Raw genomic sequence first — 21,148 nt, forward strand, 5'->3', positions numbered from 1 at the left:
CTCAACTTGTAATTGCAGTGGGTTTATACTCTCCAACACACCGGGGTGCTTAAGTAGTAACTAATCGGCACGTTTTGTTTACGTGGCAAACCTTACTAATTGGCTGTGTCGGGTGGTGGTGAGTTAAACGACACATTAATATTAACGCGATCAAATCTATAACAAAAAACCCCTTCATTATGAATTGTCTATTGATGTCCGTATATCCGACCTTTACACAGATCCGCGTCTACCTCGCCCCCCCCCCCCCCCCAGCGAGTCGGATATGCGACGCTGCTGCTGGACACAAAATTCCAAGATAGTTATTTGCTTGGCGCCGTTTTTGTTTGCTCAGTCCGTCCCGTGGTGCTGTGCGTGCGAGTGTGCGAATTCTAGAACACGCAGTCGCATCGCAAGGATTTACCATCCTGGCGGCTTTAAGCAATATCAATAAATAAGCAGCTCTAAACACGTTCAACCCTGCCAATTGATGGTTAAGCTGCTCGTAAACTGAACGCGAGACGTTCACGTCAAAACCTGTGATCAGTGCGTTTAAGCAAGTACTGAATGCTACGCTTAAACAAATTGTGGGACTTCACAACGCACTTTGTACGTGCGTGTGTGCGCGTGTGAGCGATAGTATAGCGGTTAGCGCGTTGCGCTATGAACCTGGCCACCCCGGGTTCGATTCCCGCTCACGGCCAACACCAGTGACGATTATCTGAACCGGTCCCAGGCCTCCCCAAGGTCGACTCAGCCTCAAATGAGTACCTGGTGCGGTGTGTAAAACATCGCCACTAGGTAGACAAAGGCGGTCGGGCGTGGTGCTGGCCGACCCACCCCCTCGCGTACCGTTCCGGCCTTCATAGGTGCTCGCTAACAGCACTTGCCCCTACAGTCTGTTAAGGCTATATGGGGGATCTTTATCTTTGTGGCTGAGCTGGTTGACAGCACGTGCTTTTTATTTTAAAATGTAAAATAAAACGAACCTTGGCTCAAAAGCGGAGCGAAAGAAGTGCGAGGACGCGGATACCGACAGCCGGACAGTCCCTCGGAAGATTTGTGGGATCCTTGAATCCATCTGTGTGGAACCGTGAGTGCCAAGTCCCTTCGTACGCAGGTGGTGGGCTACTTTTGAAGCGCACAAATTACGATGGCATCTTGGGGCTCGACAGCGCCCGCGATGGATTAACAAATTCAATCCGTTTGTGGAGCGTGGAGCGTTCATTGCCTCGTACACGCGGCCACACGCTCATTAACAACGGCATCGAGGCAAAGAGTCACGCGGAGCGGTTTCACTTCGGACCTGGTTGACTTTGGACTCACTCAGCGAGGGCTTTGCCGGACAATTGAATGGCATTCGTCGTGATTAGTTTCGCCGAGAATCAGACTGCCGTCGAGCGGTCTGATTCTCAGGGGAACAGTCGATTCATTAAACGAGTCGGTGAATGAGTACATTTAGCGATATATTCATGTATTCATCGACTGGCTTCGACGAGTCGTCCCAACTCCGTAGACGCAAGCGAACCCCGGTGTGGAACTGGCCCGAGTGAGCGCGGTGCTACGGCATCCGCGGCTCTGGGCGCACTCCACAATCTGCACCGCAGCCCTCGATACGAAACATTTGGCCACCTGCGTGGCCTTCCTTGGTCTTTTCTAAAACACCGCCGTCTCTAATTACCCCCCCCACACACACACAGTTCCTTACGCTAAAGCCCCCCCCCCACACACACATCCCATCGACAGTATGCGTACATCCCACAGCGCGTATAGTCTGCAGTTAATAGAATAAGTGCATTGATGTGAGAGAGAGGGGGGGGGGTGACGTCATGTTTAAATCACTGACACGAACGCTGAGCCCCCGGTGTTATTGCGGCGCTGACGTCAGCGACATCAGCATTGAACAAATAAAGAGGCGAGCGTGACGAGCCGCTCTCAAAACCTTTTCGACCGCTCCTGGTCGGTGAAGAGTGCAGCGGTGGACATTGGTGGTAGTGAGGAGTGGTGGTTGTGGTGGTGGGGGTAGAGGGAGGGTGGTTGGTGCCAGGAGACTCATTATCACATCATGTCCAGCCAAGGAGGCCCCCTCTGTTAAACTGCACCCCTCCCACACCCACCAACGACCCCCCTACATTGTCCAAGATCCGAGCCGACCACCCCCCCCAACCACGTATGATCCCCATCTCGCCCCTGTGACACGCGCACGCACACCTAACCTCCTCCCTCCACGGCCTTCGTGATTGTTCGCATATGGGGTACCTATTGAAGTGCAGTTCTTTGATTGGCCTACTCAGATACACGCACGCACGTGTACTGACATACACGCCGCCAAAGACAAAGATCCCCCGTATAGCATTAACAGGCAGTTGGGGCAAGTGCTGTTAGCGCACGCCCCCCCCCCCCCTTTGTATCCGCAGTGGCGATGTTTACACACCGCACAAGCTACTCATTTTAGTCTGAGTTGGCCTAGGGGAGGCCCGCTAACCCACGTACTCGCCACCACACATACTCGCCACCACACATACTCGCATACACGCGCGAACACGTGTGTCTGTGTGTGTGTCTCTGTGTGTGTACGTGTGGGGAGCGGTAGTGTAGCGGTTAGCGCGCTGCGCTACGAACCGGGCGACCCGGGTTCGATTCCCGATCACAGCCAACCCCGGTGACGATTATTCGAACCGGTCCTGGGCCTCCCCTAGGTCGACTCAGCCTCAAATGAGTACCTGGTGCGATGTGTAAACATCGCCACTAGGGAGACAAATGCGGCCAGGCGTGGTGTTGGCCACCCACCCTCTCGTGTGCCGTGTCAAAAGCAGTCGGGCGTTGCGCTGACCACTACCCCCTTGTGTACCGTGGGGACATCCATCGGTGCTCGGCAACAGCACTTGCCCCAAAAGTAGGTTAAGGCTATATGGGGGATATGTATCTTTGTGTCCATCTATGTATGGATGCCCCGTGGAGTTAGGTGTCGTCTCCAAAGTTTAATGACTATATATCTCTGGTCTCTGTTAGTGTGCTATGAAGAAGGGTCTGTACCCGAAACGTTGCCGATAATATACATATTTTGTTTAAGGCAGTGTTGTTTATTTTCATCGACATATGGGAGACTCACACCGCGCTACGAACTCGACAACCTAAGTTCGACCAGTGCCGAATTGTCGAACCGGTTCTGGGCTCCCCCGAAGTCGACTCAGCCTTTCACGAGCACGCCGTGTAGCGTGGTGCAATCATCGTCACGTGGGGAGGCAAAGGCGGCCGAGAGTGGAATTGGCTAAACCACTACAGAGAGACAGAGAGAGAGCGAGAGGGATAATAATAATAAAGAGTTGTTGCCTGCCTGGTGGTGATGTTCTTAATATACTTGCGATGGAAACTCCAGAATTGAGACGCGAGAGAAAACATTTGGGAGCACGAGGCGCGCCTCCGCGTTACGCGCAGCCGCTGCGCCCCGCGTGTGGAGGATGAGATGGGGGGGCTCGTGAAGGACGCTGCTACTGGGCAGTTGAAGGCAGTCCGCCCTCCAATAACAGCGTAGGGCGTGGGAGCGACGCTCACAAGAACGAGCGATGTGCCACGCGTCTAAAACGCAGACAAGTTGGCGCAGTGAGGAGCGCGGGTGGTGCATCTCTGCCGGTCATCTCAGTCAGTGAACCCATCATGGCACCTGGGTCTGTCCCGTGACCTCCTGCCGGCGAGCCTTCGACTCTTTACGTGGCCTCGAAGTGCCGTGGTGATGTCCCAGCCACTGCGTGGCGAATGGCGGTTGTTGTTGTGTGTGTGTGTGGGTACGTATTGCGAGTTCGTGGCTATAGATGTACGGGTGCGTGTGTGTGTGCACTCGTGTGTTGCCTGTGTGTACGTGCGCAGAGACATGAAAGCTTGGCAGTACAGTCCAACAACGGATTTTTTGCACGCTTTCTTTTAACTCTGTCTGTTGTCGTTGTTGTATCCTCAAATCTTGTAACTCAATTTTAACCCACTTCCCAATGTGGTATGGACTGCAAATTTGGTATACTTATGTCATACTAATGACAACACTATATTGTATCATAAAAATACATTTTAAACATTCTTTTTTATATGTTATGTTTCGGCTTGGGTCTAATTGCCCACTGTCAACTGACGTTGGCTGTAATTGGCCACGGTCCCTTACGTTATGGCAAGCTTCGGGGCCACTTCCTGGAGTCGTGGAGTTCTGCAATTACTAGTACATTTCATAAAAGCGTGTTTAAAAAAAAAGTTTTTTAAAAATATTACTTATTTCCACTGACCTCTGATGCAAACCAATACGTACACTAGTTCACATACATCTGTGACCAAATCAACCAGAATGTTCCGCATCTCATCTGACATCGTAAGCTGAACTCAGGTGAGCCTGGTTAGCACTTGAATGATTCACCGCCAATGCTTGCCAGGTGTTGTAGGCTTGAGCTGCACAGTAGCTGTGTGCTCAATCCTGCATGGGGTTTCTCCTGGTTCATCGGTTTTTTATCCCACATGCCAATCACTAATAATAGTGGTAGAGTATATGTCAAACATCTCAAATGCAGGATCATCCTGGTAGAGTCCCGAGACTCAGTGACGATTCCCTCACCTGCGTTCGTACTTGTGCAGTATACATAGCGGTGGAGTGGACGATGTTGCAGTGATTGTCGGATGGCACTATGAACCCGGCCACCTGAGTTTCCTACCTAGCCACAGCTAACATCAGCGGCGAATGATATCAACACCAGCCCTTTGGTGAAATATGGCCAAACAACCCCCAAGACAAAGGCCTTGATCGGCCAATGGAGTCACAAATGGTTGTAACGAAATATTTGATGTAAAAAAAAATTAATCTCATGCGGTCGACTGCTCCATGAGCTTCGTCTATTCTGTATGTATTCTCTATTCACATTCCCCATTCCTGATATCTCATTCCACCACAACCTCACATCTCACCCTCGGTTTCCCCCGACTCCTGCCGTTTATTGGTGGCATCCGCATCGTCCCCACTCGTGTCTGGGTTGTATCTGTGTGAGTCTGTGGGTCGCTGCACGTGTCTATGTCTCTGTGAGTGAGTCGGTGGATTTTTATGCGAGTCTATGGGTCTCTATGTGAGTCCGTAGATCTCACATCTTCATAACCGCTATAATGTCATCTTCTTTGGCTCTTCTCAATTCGTGCCCACATTACCTATACGTCTCGTGTCCATGACCTCGAGAATAGTAACTCCCACTAAGAGTCGAGCTCATTCAAGCACAAATGCATCGCTTTTCCGTTGAACAGGGTTCCATAGTCCATATGGAGTGCTCTTACCAAAACATATATTAATCTGTTAACAAGCCTTATATTGCTGATGAGACCCAAACGGTCAAAAGTGTTCAACCATTTACTTGTTTAGACAAATTTCTGCTGAATAAAATTGGGTCCGGAGTCCCAAAAAGTTCGATGGACTCAGAAATATATACAGTACACGTACATTTGTATGCATGTATTTACGTGTGTGTGTGGAGACGCAGATCGCGGAGTTCTGCTGATGTCTCCTGAAAACATTACAAGGATATACAAGAACGATGCATGCAAACGTATCGCACAAAGTGCATCGTTCTCCCGCTCACCGACGCATCTACGCCACTCGATCGCTGACGCCACAATCGTCGCGGGGACGGGGCCCCGGCTCCAATTGCCACGTCCAATAAGCCGAGCTCGCGGCTGACAATACGCATTCGATGGAATGCGGCTCCGCTTGCCAATAATTTAGCCGGTGTCTGAGCACAAACAGTGAGACGCTCCGATTAGAAATATAAACTAAATACGTGTTTTTTTTTTAAATTTCTCATATATATGTTTCCCTTACTCCGGAAGAATCGCATAACGACGCGAACGTGCCACTTGTTGCGTGCCACGTGCGTGCGCGTGCTCTGCTCTGCTCGCGAGCGAATAATTTCGGCCCCGGGGCTTGAAGGGGACAGGCCGTCACGGCGACTGCTGCCGTTCCCAAGTCTCTTTTTTTTTGCGGATTTCACGGCTGCCGGTCTCGCTCTCGCGTCGAAGCTGTGTGGGCCCTTCTCCCAGTCGGCCGTGCCGCTGCCAACAATAACATGTGGAAGTTATCTGCAAAGTGCCGGGGTAGTAGAAAAAAAAAGGACACTTTTCTAAATATCCCAAATCACTCACTCTTGCAAGGAACTGTCAAATTAGTCATGAACATGCCACCGACTAATAGGTAGCGCATGCTGATACCCAATATGGTATTTACAAATTTGTGTGTATACCTGCCTATCCAATACCGCCCCCCCACTCTGAAACACCCCCCCATCCCCCACGCCGCCCCCGTACACAAGTCAAGAAGCTCAGAGAACAAAAAAAGAGTGAATTAAGGAAAAAAGACGGCGGCTGCTGACGGTGGATTGATATATTACAGGAAGCCACCTTGCCAAGCTGTTTTCACAACTTTTACAAGGCATCGAGGCTACGGGGATGATGGGGCCTTTCAGCCACCGTAGTGGTTAATCAGACAGGTAACGAAAACAAATATTGCCCATGAGTTGTATAGAAATCCACAAGTGAAATTTGGCATGGAGTTCCCACTGCTTAACTGGCATAGGAAGCTATGGGGGGTTGGGGGGGGGGGATGGAATATATGCAACCGACCAGAGTAGCCCAGACACTCGGCCGCTGGGGAATATATGGTGACTATCGAGCAGCTGAAATAGATTTATTTTAAGGCCACAGTGTTGTTTAGTGAAAAGTTTGTTGAATGTGTCTTGTTGTTTGTTGTTCTTGTTAATTGTGCTTGTGTAGCACTACCCAGGCAGCAGCGTCAGGAAACAATTAGTAAAGGCATATATTACTATCGGTTTCTTCTCAGATGGATCAGAAAAAAATAAGTGTCATCGGGGCCGTGCAGAATTTTTCAATACGTACTTATTTAATCGCAATGAGTGCAGCGAGACGTTTAAGTGATGTTGACTCGAATGCAGACTTTATTTTGGAGGCGCATCTCGTAGTTGCGTCTCATTGAGTGCATGCGTTACCCATCGTCAACATACGAATACATAGCCTCTATTTATTCGATAAGAAACCATTGAGAAAATATACTCGAGAAATAGAGGCACATCCCCATACATATTTGTCTTGTTTTGCTTACAAACTATATTTAAATTTCTGAAACAATTTGTTCACAACCCATAATGAGCGATGGAAACATGGCCCACCCACACACGACGTTACACTTTCACAAAGTATTCATTTTTATTCATGTACACATTGATACGCGCAAAACACCCTCCGAAAGTGTTTACATATATACATATTAAGGTTGCAAATATCGTCCACTCGTCCTTTTGAGACGTCACATATGCAACGCGCACCTCGAAGCTTAATTCTAATGAAATGCCTATTAAACCTCACGGACATATCCCACGTGCGAATGCCGTACGTGTTGTCGTCGTTACCCCCAGTGTGCTTCCACTTCTGCTACCACGGGCATCAAGTCACGAGCTGGAGAAACTCCCGTCCAGAAGTCTCTTAGGCCAGTGCGGCCCATGCAAGCGGACATGACAGAACTGATTCGGAGGCCCCTTTAAATGGATGCATTTTTTTATATTATCCGCATACCAGGGGCACATTTTGACTACAGCACCTTCTACAGAGAAATGCTTGTTTCACAGCAAGTCAAACTGAAATATTTAGTTTTCATTAATTCTCAGAGCTGGAATGTTGCTAAATTAAGTATAAATAAACGGATTTAATATGAAGGGGTCTGTGTTGTTGTTGTTGTACAGTCATCGGTAACTGGGCTGCGACCATCATCAACTCGCCACAGTCAAGAGAAACGAAACCCAGGTTATTCAAGAGCGGTTGAACACAACCTGGGAAGGTTCTCAAGCTATTCTAGCTGCGATCGTCGCCACTCGTGATCCGCACGCTCACGCATACGCAGACATTCACAAAATGCCTGTCTATTCCTCGCGGTTATTATATATTTACATATATATTTATCCTTTTTTCCCATTATGTAATTATTTCAAGAGCGAGTAATCACGGAGACGCGTATACCCCGAGCGCTGTGACCCGGAGCGGCACGCGTCTCACTGCGGGAGTTTCGCAGACGAGCGAGAGATGATCGGTGGTGACGCGAGCATTTAGGCAGCCCCCGGCCCTCTTCTCGTGATTGCGAATTAAAAAAAATGAATGAGAAAAAAAATAATCAAAGGCGGTGGGGTGGTGGCGATGGTGTTGGTGGTGGCGGGTATTGGTGAGTGGAGGAGTAGAAGAGAGTGGTTAGGTTGGTGCCAGGTTGGGTGCCTCCAGCACTCCAGTCTCCACGCAGGTAATTACCCCCTACCGTTACGCCGGTGCCTGAACTCTCGCGGGAGACTGCACAAGAATTCTGGAGCTGAGCAGCCAAAGGGAATTAATCAGAAGCCACCCCAGCTCCCCCCCCACCACCACCACACCCCGGTTTTTTTTCTTTCTGTGTGTTAGCACGCAGCAGCAGCAGCACCTCGCATTATTCTGTTATTGTAACGAGAAAGGAAAGCACAGCTGTGCGATGTAAGGAGTCGCGAGCCCTCGAACCACGCAATAACTCGCCGCTGCCGAAAAATATTAAAGCCTTCTGACAAATGAGTTCAAATGAGTCCTCGACCAATGCGAATTGATTGCCGTGCGTCAGCAAGCGGGCTATCTGCGCGCCCAGTCATTTGGGGGCGCCGCACGGGCTCCGGTGTTTGGCCGATGATGTCCACAGGGTAAAGGCGCAGCGCCTGCAAAGCGCGACCGCTTGCCGCTGCCGCTGACGGCGGAAGAACCTCCCGCTAGGGGAAGCTCTGAGCCGAGCGAGCCCCGAGAGGGGAGACGCTGTTGTTGTTGCTGCTGTTGTTGTTGTTGCTGCTGTTGTTGTTGTTTTGGTCTACTCCACTTGCTGGGGCTCCGCGGTTGGCAAGATGTTATCGGGACCGGTGCTGGGCGTCCTCTAGGTCGACTCGGCCTCAGTGGCGATGTGTGAACATCGTGCTTGTGGTAACACGTGCAAACAAACATGTGTGAACATCGCCACTGAGGGAGACAAAGGCGGCCGGGCGTGGTGTTGGTCACCCACCCCCTCGTGTGTCGTCCCGGCCTTTATAGGTGCTCGCTAACAGGACTTGCCCCTGCAGTCTGTTAAGGCTATTCGGGGGATCTTTGTCTTTGTTTTTATGTCTATGAAATGCATTCCGCGTGAAGAGTTTTACCACGATGTCAAAAAGATCGCCCCGTGTGCAGGTGCTCGTCGGATTCAACACAAGGGCACCCAATATGATTGATAATTATAATTGATTGATTGTTGCATCGCGGGATCGCGAGAGGTGGCAACTGCTTTGCGGAAGGTGTTCATCCAGAAGTGGGTTATTAATTACGGCTGAGGATGATGATAGTTCAACATTTGCTTGCATGGCTAGGAACGCTCCCGTTGGTGAAGTTTGCGCACGGTCACTCGGTGCGTAGTGCCTCTGGTCTCGCACGTGCGTCGGCAAATGTAACAACACAGCACCCATTCAACTGTTAGCCCTCCAATGCTGGATGAAGGCATCCTCACGTCGCTTCCGTCACCGGGAAGGGTTGTTTGCCCATATTTCCCAACTTTGATTGCCGTGCGTGTGGGGGTGGGGGGTGAGACGGGTGGAGGCTCAGGACCGGTTCAGATATCGATCACGATTGATGTTGGTCGTGGTTGGGAATACAACTCAGGTTGCCGGGTTCATAGCACGGTGTGCCGGATGCTGTTCCACCATCAATGCATAGTGGCTGGCACAAGAGATAGCGGAGCACCCGAACTGACCTGGGTGGGTCCCCCTTCAGTGATGCTGTGTGCGATCTGTGATGCTGTGTGCTAGCAGTGATGCTGTGTGCGAGCTGTGATGCTGTGATGGTGTGTCCTAGCTGTGATGCTGTGTGCTAGCAGTGATGCTGTGTGCGATCTGTGATGCTGTGTGCTAGCAGTGATGCTGTGTGCTAGCAGTGATGCTGTGTGCTAGCTATGATGCTGTGTGCTAGCTGTGATGCTGTGTGCGATCTGTGATGCTGTGTGCTAGCAGTGATGCTGTGTGCTAGCTATGATGCTGTGTGCTAGCTGTGATGCTGTGTGCTAGCTGTGATGCTGTGTGCTAGCTGTGATGCTGTGTGCGAGCTGTGATGCTGTGTGCTAGCAGTGATGCTGTGTGCTAGCTGTGATACTGTGTGCTAGCTGTGATGCTGTGTGTTAGCTGTGATGCTGTGATGCTGTGTGCTAGCTGTGATGCTGTGTGCGAGCTGTGATGCTGTGTGCTAGCTGTGATGCTGTGTGTTAGCTGTGATGCTGTGATGCTGTGTGCGAGCTGTGATGCTGTGTGCTAGCTGTGATGCTGTGTGTTAGCTGTGATGCTGTGATGCTGTGTGCTAGCTGTGATGCTGTGTGCTAGCTGTGATGCTGTGTGTTAGCTGTGATGCTGTGATGCTGTGTGTTAGCTGTGATGCTGTGATGCTGTGTGCTAGCAGTGATGCTGTGTGCTAGCTGTGATGCTGTGTGCTAGCAGTGATGCTGTGTGCTAGCTGTGATGCTGTGTGCTAGCAGTGATGCTGTGTGCTAGCTGTGATGCTGTGATGCTGTGTCCTAGCTGTGATGCTGTGTGCTAGCAGTGATGCTGTGTGTTAGCTGTGATGCTGTGATGCTGTGTGCGAGCTGTGATGCTGTGTGCTAGCTGTGGTGCTGTGTGCTAGCTGTGATGCTGTGTGCTAGCTGTGATGCTGTGATGCTGTGTGCTAGCTGTGATGCTGTGATGCTGTGTGCGAGCTGTGATGATGTGTGCGAGCTGTGATGCTGTGTGCTAGCTGTGGTGCTGTGTGCTAGCAGTGATGCTATGTGCTAGCTGTGATGCTGTGTGCTAGCTGTGATGCTGTGTGCTAGCTGTGATGCTGTGATGCTGTGTGCTAGCAGTGATGCTGTGATGCTGTGTGCTAGCAGTGATGCTGTGTGCTAGCTGTGATGCTGTGATGGTGTGTCCTAGCTGTGATGCTATGTGCTAGCTGTGATGCTGTGTGCTAGCTGTGATGCTGTGATGTTGTGTGCTAGCTGTGATGCTGTGTGTTAGCTGTGATGTTGTGTGCTAGCTGGGATGCTGTGTGCTAGCTGGGATGCTGTGTGCTAGCTGTGATGCTGTGTGCTAGCTGTGATGCTGTGTGCTAGCAGTGATGCTCTGTGCTAGCTGTGATGCTGTGTCCTAGCTGTGATGATGTGTGCTAGCTGTGATGCTCTGTGCTAGCTGTGATGCTGTGTGCTAGCAGTGATGCTGTGTGTTAGCTGGGATGTTGTGTGCTAGCTGTGATGCTGTGTGCTAGCAGTGATGTGTCCTAGCTGTGATGCTGTGTGCTAGCTGTGATGATGTGATGCTGTGTGCTAGCTGTGATGATGTGTGCTAGCTGTGATGGTGTGTGCTAGCTGTGATGTTGTGTGCTAGCTGTGATGCTGTGTGCTAGCTGTGATGCTGTGTGCTAGCTGTGATGCTGTGATGTTGTGTGCTAGCTGTGATGCTGTGATACTATGTGCTATCTGTGATGCTGTGATGTTGTGTGCTAGCTGTGATGTTGTGTCCTAGCTGTGATGCTATGTGCTAGCTGTGATGCTGTGTGCTAGCTGTGATGCTGTGTGCTAGCTGTGATGCTGTGTGCTAGCTGTGATGCTGTGATGCTGTGTGCTAGCAGTGATGCTGTGTGCTAGCTGTGATGCTGTGATGTTGTGTGCTAGCAGTGATGCTGTGTGCTAGCTGTGATGCTGTGATGTTGTGTGCTAGCTGTGATGCTGTGATGCTGTGTGCTAGCTGTGATGCTGTGTGCTAGCTGTGATGCTGTGATGTTGTGTGCTAGCTGTGATGCTGTGTGCTAGCTGTGATGCTGTGTGCTAGCTGTGATGCTGTGATGCTGTGTGCTAGCTGTGATGTTGTGTGCTAGCTGGGATGCTGTGATGTTGTGTGCTAGCAGTGATGCTGTGTGCTAGCTGTGATGCTGTGATGGTGTGTCCTAGCTGTGATGCTATGTGCTAGCTGTGATGCTGTGATGTTGTGTGCTAGCAGTGATGCTGTGTGCTAGCAGTGATGCTGTGTGCTAGCTGTGATGCTGTGATGGTGTGTCCTAGCTGTGATGCTATGTGCTAGCTGTGATGCTGTGATGTTGTGTGCTAGCTGTGATGCTGTGATGTTGTGTGCTAGCTGTGATGCTGTGTGCTAGCTGTGATGTTGTGTGCTAGCAGTGATGCTGTGTGCTAGCTGTGATGTTGTGTGCTAGCAGTGATGCTGTGTGCTAGCTGTGATGCTGTGTGCTAGCTGTGGTGCTGTGTGCTAGCTGTGATGCTGTGTGCGAGCTGTGATGTTGTGTGCTAGCTGGGATGCTGTGTGCTAGCTGTGATGCTGTGATGTTGTGTGCTAGCAGTGATGCTGTGATGTTGTGTGCTAGCTGTGATGCTGTGATGTTGTGTGCTAGCTGTGATGCTATGTGCTAGCTGTGATGCTGTGATGCTAGCTGTGATGCTGTGTGCTAGCTGTGATGCTGTGTGCTAGCAGTTATGCTGTGTGCTAGCAGTGATGCTGTGATGGTGTGTCCTAGCTGTGATGCTATGTGCTAGCTGTGATGCTGTGATGCTAGCTGTGATGCTGTGTGCTAGCTGTGATGCTGTGTGCTAGCAGTGATGCTGTGATGTTGTGTGCTAGCAGTGATGCTGTGTGTTAGCTGGTCACTTGGCGCGTGGGGCCTTTTGGTGTCCCTGCTCAGAAAACGACGATTTAACGAAAATAAACAAAAGCAACTATGAAATCACAATGGGCTTTTACACCTTCCGGCAATAATACAGGAGGTGTTACGATGTTACCACACCAAATAGACAACATCTATTGTCACAAGTCAGCGAGTGTGCATTAACCACACGTGCTTGTGGGTAACACGTGCAAACAAACACGATTTGATAATAATGCACGCGTTGTCAATTAAACCGACTGGCATACACCAGAGGCAGCCTCCTCGGTGGTGTTGCCTCGCCACAAGTGTGAGGATCAGGGGAACGCCAACAAGGCGAACAGCGCAAAGGCAACGCGATTATAATTGATTTCCCATCGTTATTGATACCGGCAAAAAAACGGGTCACATGAACAACAACACCAACAACAACAAAAGACCTACCGACGAATGAATATTGCACATAAACAACACAAGTAAGAAACAAAACGGCACTGCATAGGCAACACACACCGAGAGCGGGTTGGGTTCCATCGAGCGGCGTGAGAAACTCACGCCGCCGTCTCAAGCCCGCCAACCTGTCCCGTGTCTCCCTCCCTCCCTCTCTCCGTGTGTCTCACGCTCACAAGGAGCCACGGGAGACCCACACACACACACATCGAGAGCATTCCTGCCTCTGGTACAGCTGAGACGGGCGAACACACAAATTGCTCCGCTGCCAAATGACATTGAACTCTGTGTTTCCAGCGCGCACGCGCGCCTCCTGCACAGAGTGATTGTTAAAGTGATGTGGGGAGTGGTGGGGGTCGCTTGTTCTTATTGCTCCCGATTTCAGCTTGTGCGTGTGCGCGTTTGTATGGGGGGTTTTCATGTCAGTGGGGAGCGGTAGTGTAGCAATTTAAACGCTGCGCTACGAACCCGGCGACCCAAATTCGATTCCCGATCACGACCACGACCAACACCAGTTGCGATTATCTGAGCCGGTCCTGGGTCTCCCTTAGGTCGACTCAGTCTCAAATGAGTGCCCGGTGCGATGCGCAAACATCGCCACGAGGGAGGCAAAGGTGGCCGGGCGTTTTGTCCTGGTAACCCACCCGCGTGTGTGCCGTTCCGACATTCATGAGCGCTCCCCAACAGCACTTGCCTCCATCAACCAGTTAAGGCTGTACGGGAGGATATTTGTCTGTGCGTATGTGTGTGTTTTTTCCCCTCTTTCTTAAGAACAACACGGAAGCACAATAATCACGATCTCCCTCGGTCCGTGTCGAGCAGTGAAGGGGTTAATTGTTCGCTATTTCCTTGTTTGTCTTTTGCGACGCCCCGTCCCGTAATGGTCACTGCCCGGGCAGGTGCTTTTAATTACGAGCGACGCGTGCCACTCAGCAGCCTGCCCGGGTCACAGCTCCGCATGGGATCGCAGGGCTCGGACACGCAACTCGGGGGGGGGGGGTGGCAGGCGGCAATTCAACAGCAACATACAACGCGAAGGTGATGGCCCTGCCTCCGATTCACTGCCTACCTTCCTCCCTGCCTCCATCTGCCACTTCACTCCCTCGACCGCTTGGGTCCACCCACTCCCTCCCTCGTCTCCCTCCGTCGCCCCATCCACCGCCTCGCTCACTCGCTCGCTCTGCCCGGTCCCTCCCACCTACCTCCCCACATCCCTCTCTACACTTGCTCTCTCCCTGCCATGCCTCTCTTCTCTCGACACTTCACTCCCTCATCTCTCTCCTTCCCCTCCATCGCCTCTTTCCCTCAACTACTTCTTACCTTCATCTCTCCTCTCCATCCTTTCCTCCTTCACCCCCCCTCCCCCCAACAAACACCCCACACAAAAAGTCAATTAAATAAATAACCTCCACTCCCTCCTTACCATAGTTTCCTCCATTCCCCAAAAGTATTATTACCCTCTGCCACCCAAATAAATTAATAGACTTCCATCCATGAATTCTCTACATCCTTTCTCCCACCCCCCCTCCACAAAAATGTCACGCCCCTCAAACGAATCAATCAATGAATAAGTGAACGACACGCGACTGCTTTTGATGCACACACTTTATATTGGGCTTATAATGTGACGGACGCATCCAGGAATATCCAATGTGTGTCTCTCTCGCTTTCCCTCTGTATGCCCTCACGTGGCAGCCGACGATCCACTCCTCCCTACCCATTCTTCCGAATCCTTCACCTCTTCACCGAGTCTCAAGACCCATCTATTACGGAGGATCATGCCACTGGAATGGTTGGTCAAATGTAGATGAAGGCCGCTTGTGTTGTGGCCGAAACGTCGTGATTTTTTGTTATTTTATTTTCACCTACGTGACTTTACCCAATAGAACCAAAGAGTTTGGTCAAATGTGTTTTGTTTAATGTTGCGTGCGTGTGTTTTTTTGTTGTTGCCATATAGTAGGAAACTGAAGAACCCGGAAAAAAGCACGCATTGTACAAGGGGGTAATGCTCCAACCGTCTGTGCGCTACTGTGCGTAAACCCGCTTGCTGTACTGCCATCGTCTGGCTCACCTCGTAGCGAAAATACTTTGGGAACTTTTACGCATGTGTACGTGACCCACCAGCCGTTGCCGCCCAACGTTCTCTGGGTCAAAGATGCGTGCCAGCACGCCCACGCCCCCTGCACCGCTATATCACCAAGACAATTCCAAAGGGGCTCCTCAATCCAGCTGATGACAGTGTGCCATTGCTCACAGTATTGTCTACACACTTTCATTTAACTCACTCTGTCGTTGTTGTCGTTGTTGTATCTTCAAATCTTGTAACTCAATTTTAACCCACTTCCCAATGTGGTATCTACTGTAAACTTGATATACTTATGTCATACTGATGACAATAATATATTCTATCATAAAAAAATAAAATATATTTTTTAAACATTCTTCTTTATATGTTATGTTTCGGCTTGGGTCTAATTGTCCACGGTCAACTGACGTTGGCTGTAATTGCCCACGGTCCCCTTACGTTGTGGCAAGCTTCGGGACACTTTCTGGAGTCTTGGAGTTGTGCCATTACTAGTACAATTCATAAAAGCGTGTTTAAAAAAAAAGTGTTTTTGTATTACTTATTTCTCATTGCACAGACAGCCCCTGGCCGCTCCTTAGACGGCGTGTGGCGGCCCATGACGACCAAGTCACCGCGATTGTTCCCGATCTCGTCATATCCCGGAAGCTAAGCGGTGTTGTTCATCCACTGCCGAGAGTGGATAGAGACGGGGAATTTAATAAAACAAAATACAGGTTTCTTTGGGGGTTTAGATGGCATAAATATATAAATGTGTCGGTAAGCCCGCCACCACCCGACACAGACAATTAGTAAGGGTTGTTAAGTAACTAGCTTGTTACAACTAGCTTCATCAGCTCCTGATGAAGCTACTGGCGAAACGTCGTACTCAGATTGTAAATGTAGTGGCTTGGCTCTCCAACACACCGGTTAGTGCTGTGCTAGTGACGAATTGGCCACGTTCTGTTTACGTGACAACCCTTACCAGTTGGCTGTGTCGGGTGGTGGCGGGGTTAACGACACATTTATATATTTATGCCATCTAACCCCCCCGCCCCCCCACAAAAAAAACACATGTATTATGGATGATTTTGATCACGAAAGCCGACTACGTGTTAAACCAAATAAATAACACAACACAGACCGTGCCCATAATTGAAACCGCCACGCCGGGAAATCGAATCGAACCAGGCGTCCCCAGATTGCAAGTCCGGTGTGCGCTAACAATTGCAGCACGGCACCACGATCGTCGACATCACCCCAAAGACGCCGCGCCTCGCGTGTTCAGCAAAAATAACCAATGGGGGGCGGGGGGGGGGGTGCTGTGTGCATTGCGCTACGATCTGCGTGCGTGCATGCGTGAGCCGCGTCTGCTTCTAGGCGAGGTGCGCGCATTAGCGGTTTGTTTGCTCGCTTATTTATTTAATTCCTCCACTACCGCCGCCCGTTATCGGGCAATTAAAGCGAATTAAGCTGTCCGCCGTGATAGATTGGTGTCACGAGAGGCAGGTCCCTCGGTGCCCGCGGAGCCAAGGAGCAGATGTCGAGGATTCGTACGCGGAGCTGGGGCCTCAACGCAACCCCCCCGCCCCCCCCCCCCCTGCCACATGCCAGCCCCCCTGGCGATGGAACGCGCGTGAAAGGCTATAGCGGCCGATTACACGTTCAATTTGATCAGAGCGGGCAAGAGTTACAACCCGTGGGGGTAGCCTGTTCTAATTGGGGACGTGTCTTAATTAAAGACGTGCATGTCGCTGCGCAATGGAGGGAAGAGGTGGGGGGGGGGGAGGCGGTGGTGTTTTGGGGAGGAGCGGTATCACAGTGGTTTGCGCAATGCGCAATGGACCCGTCGACCTGAGTTTGATTCCTGATTGTGGATAACACCAGTGGTGTGGACCCCACCCTTCAACAACCCATACTGAACAGCATGGTGAGATATGGACAGACGAGGCTTATGGTAGGCCTACTATCTGGTTCACGACTCTGTCAGGGTTGTGAGCGGCCTCGTGTCTGGTTTAGTGGTGTGTCAGGGTTACGGAAAGGCTCCAGGCTATTGTCTGGTGGGCTATCGTGGATAAGCATCAGTGGTTGCCTGGGGTCTGATTAGCCAGTGTGGTCCACCCATGAACGTTTGCCCTGTCCCTCTTCATTACCAAGCACGGACGTTACACTTTGCCTTCACCCTTCGCTTGCGGTGTCGACAGCACGGACCACGGAGCCAGGTGAGCGTGGCTCACCTTTGCCAAACGCCATCGCTGTCGGAGCAATACGAACACGGCCCCGACGCACGAGTGACAATCTCGCACAGTAACCGCGTCGGCGAACGCTTTAGACAGTGACTGACTGCACACGTGCGTGGTTCATTGATCGCACGTTAGACCATTCTCTTTTTGAAACACACTGCACGCCCTATACTTTTACACGCATCCTCGCTCTGTGGCAAATTAGTTCCCAACAATACCCTATTGAGAAAGGGCCCACTCAATCACCAATCACCGCACTACAAAGCAAATAAATAAATAAGCCACGCTGTCATGAAAATACATATAAAATAAAGGTAAAGGCGCAGCCCTGCAATTGCTTGCGCACGCCACTACTGGCGGAAGGGCCTCCATCAGAGTGCGCGCTAGAGGGTGTTTCGCTCACTTTCCCACGCTGGCAAGACGTATTTCGAAGCGGTGGAAGTACCCACTCTTTACCCTACCACACATGACCTGCCAATCGAAGTAACTGGTGCACCGATCAAAATACAAATGCGTGGACAGAAACGGCGGCCATAGGGAAAAAAAAAAATCAGTAATTTGCACCATTGCTTAAACTGCCGCGCGCCAGGAGATGGAATCGAACCGGAAAACCTTTTGGTTGCAAGCCCAGGGGTGCTAACCGTGACACCACCGCGACAGCATCCCGTAAATATGACACAAAGCCCAGAGACCGTGAAAGCCGCTGCTCCGTTTTTGGCAGCGACGCATCAATAAATCATGAAACGACGACTGAACGGAAGCAATTGGAATCTGTCACAGGAAGAAGAAAAAAAATAGGGGGTCTCTGTTCGTCCCGTGTGGAGAAAATACCGAGCGAGTCTCCATGGCTGCATCCGAAATCTCGGCCAAAAAAGGTCCGGTCAGTCCGTCCGTGCATCTGCGTGGCCTTCCGGCGGTGCTGGCCAAAGATGAGGCCCTTTGTCGGAAGGCGGAATTAATTGCCAGCAGTGGCCCCCGAGTGCGTCGAGGAGGGGGGGGGGGGAGGGTGTTCAGGGTCAACCCCAGGAAGCCGCTTCTATTTGACCCGCACGATCATATCTCTCGCCCCGTTCGCCACAAAGGGCTCATTAAAGTAGTGTGACCCAGGGTGGGGTATGGGGGGGGGGTGTTGAGGACGGGGCGGGAGGGGGGGGGGGGCTTAGAAGCTTGTTACGATTAGTGAGGATGATGATAGGGCTGTCATTAACGATGTTTGTTGTTGTTGAGTAATAGCACTCGAACAAGCACATGTAGATGCGCACTTTTAATTACACTGATAGGGAGTTAGTGAACTTACGATGGTGGTTAACGACATCTTCAAACTGTGGGCTACGTGCAGGACACGTCTTTCGAATAGAAGGCGGACGAGAGGACGTCCGTGGAGGGGATGGAGCGATGAAATCAGCTCGCGTGGAGCAGCGTTTTAGGTGTTTTATTATTACGCTTGTTCACCCGGGTAAGCTTCAAAAAGTCTCGTGACTTCTTTTGAAGAGGATCCTGCCAGGTTTTGATTGCTGTGTGTGTGTGCTATCCCAATGGAGCACTTTGGGGGTAACTTTTCCGAATTTGGTACTTCTGGATCGCACGACGCCGGCACACAGTGGGCACCTCTCGCGAATCACGTCACGGGATCTCTAACGTCCACTCTGCCGCAGGTTATAACATTCGCTGGATTGTGAGAGAAAAAAAGCGGCAGTTTGGAGAACGGGGCCTTTCATCCAGCAGCTTATTCATGATGATCAATGATTATGATCTTTATAATCAATCCGCTGCTGGATGAAAGGCCCCATTCTCGGGACTGCTTTTGATGATGATGATCATCATCATCATGGTGAGTGGTGGGCCTAGTGTCTGTTTAGCTATTGTGGATGGTGCAAGTCAGGGTCGCTGTGTGGCGTGGAATGAAAGGTGGCGGGTTCTGGTGTCACAATTCGAACGCCTCCGCCTTCCGGCTACTGGGCGCGAGCGGGCGTGGACGACGGCCGAACGGGTGACGAGTGCGATGCCCCCCCCCACACACACGCCACTGGCCATTGCACTCCTCGTTGTCATTACCACGTGACAGTAGCGCGGCCCTTGCCTTTGTCGACTGTCGCGGGGGTCGTGCGCAGGGCACGACAGTCAGGGGGTCGGGCCACGGTCGGGGGTGGGTGAATGGGGTTGCCCTTCGGTCCATCCACTTGCTTATCGCCCACGCAGAAGAAGCGTCACATCGCTGCGCTTCCGACGCGATGAACAATCACCCGCCGAGCACGGCTTTTTTAAATCCACGGTTGCTTCACGACCGCTGATGTTGTTGTTGTTTGTCAACCGGAAACATTCCCGTTGTCGTGAAAATAAAGGGAGTTACGTTCCGTATAATTGCTAAGAGCTGCGGTTGATACCATCAGCTCGCTGCACTCGAGAGCTTGTTTTTTTTAATTATGGTAGGGATGAAACTTGGATTTGAACCTCGGTTCTCAGCAGTGCCGGCTCGGTGTCTCCGATGCAGTGTTAGCCTCCCGATCCACCGAGCCCTACCCTTCGCTGGTTAATTTGAATGATGCGGAGTAGACGCCTGCAAGTGGATAAAGGTGCAGCCCTGCAATTACTTGCTTATGCCACTGCTGGCAGGTAGGGGTCTGCACTAGATGTAGCTCAAGACAGTCCCTATACATCGTATTCGCCTTGCTTTTCCAAGCTATCCAGATATTGGAAGAGGTAGGAGTACCCACATTTGACCCTACCTGCCAATCAGACATCTGTGGTGTACACATTTAAACAGCACTGATGCTACTCTTTGGTTCTTTCGGTAAAGTCACGGAGGTAGAAAAAATAATAGATCACGGGCACGAGCGTGCGTGTATGTGACTTTACCGAAAGAACCAAAGAGTATGGATTCCTGCAGTCACGAAAGCTTCAAATCAAGATAGTGCTGATGCTGCTTGGACAGAGAGGGGTGGGGGCTGGCGGGTGTGGCGGCTGGTTTAAGAAACTTGCACCGTCGTTTTAAACTGCAAACACCGGGAGATCGAATTAAAACCGGCGACATCTGGGCTTGCGCGTTCGGTGCGCTAACCCATTCCACCACTGTGGCAGCATCACGCGGAAAGTTGACTATTGTGGAAGCAAAAATAAATGCGAGGTCGCACAGGTGGATGGGTTGGTGTGCACGGCTGTGATCGCGAGCAACCATCCGTTCGGAAATCAAGCGGACAAGGGGACGGAAAATTGCGCACAGGCGCTGAGTCCCGGCGAGGCATTCGGACACCCATGGGAAGTGAATGAGAACCAAAAAGTAAAAAAAAGGTTCGAAGAGCAAACCACGTCACCCGCATGTGCGTCAACCGAGCGCTTTCGCGGTGGGGCCTGACAACGCTTAGGCCCGTTGGGGACGCGCGCACTCCTGTAACGCGCAACACACTGTCGATTCATCGCAGATGGCTCTTGTCGCGAACCAAAGCCGCGCGCGGCTGGGGCGCGCCGACAATTGGGGGGGGTCTTGGCGAGCGAGCGAGAGGGAGAGCGCAAGAGAGAGAGAGACTTTTGACTTTTAAACAACTTTCATTGCCGCCAGCAGCAACAGCACTGGAGGCGATTCCGATATGAAATACACAAAGTCACCAGCAAACAAATAAACAAACGCTATATATATATCCACGCGCTATGGCGCTAAATGCGAGGTCATGGCGCTTGTTAGCCAGGT

Source organism: Petromyzon marinus, chromosome 26 (assembly GCF_048934315.1).
Source record: "Petromyzon marinus isolate PM22_M1 ecotype Great Lakes invasive population chromosome 26, UKy_Petmar_22M1.pri1.0, whole genome shotgun sequence".
NCBI classification, from domain to species: Eukaryota; Metazoa; Chordata; class Hyperoartia; order Petromyzontiformes; family Petromyzontidae; genus Petromyzon; species Petromyzon marinus.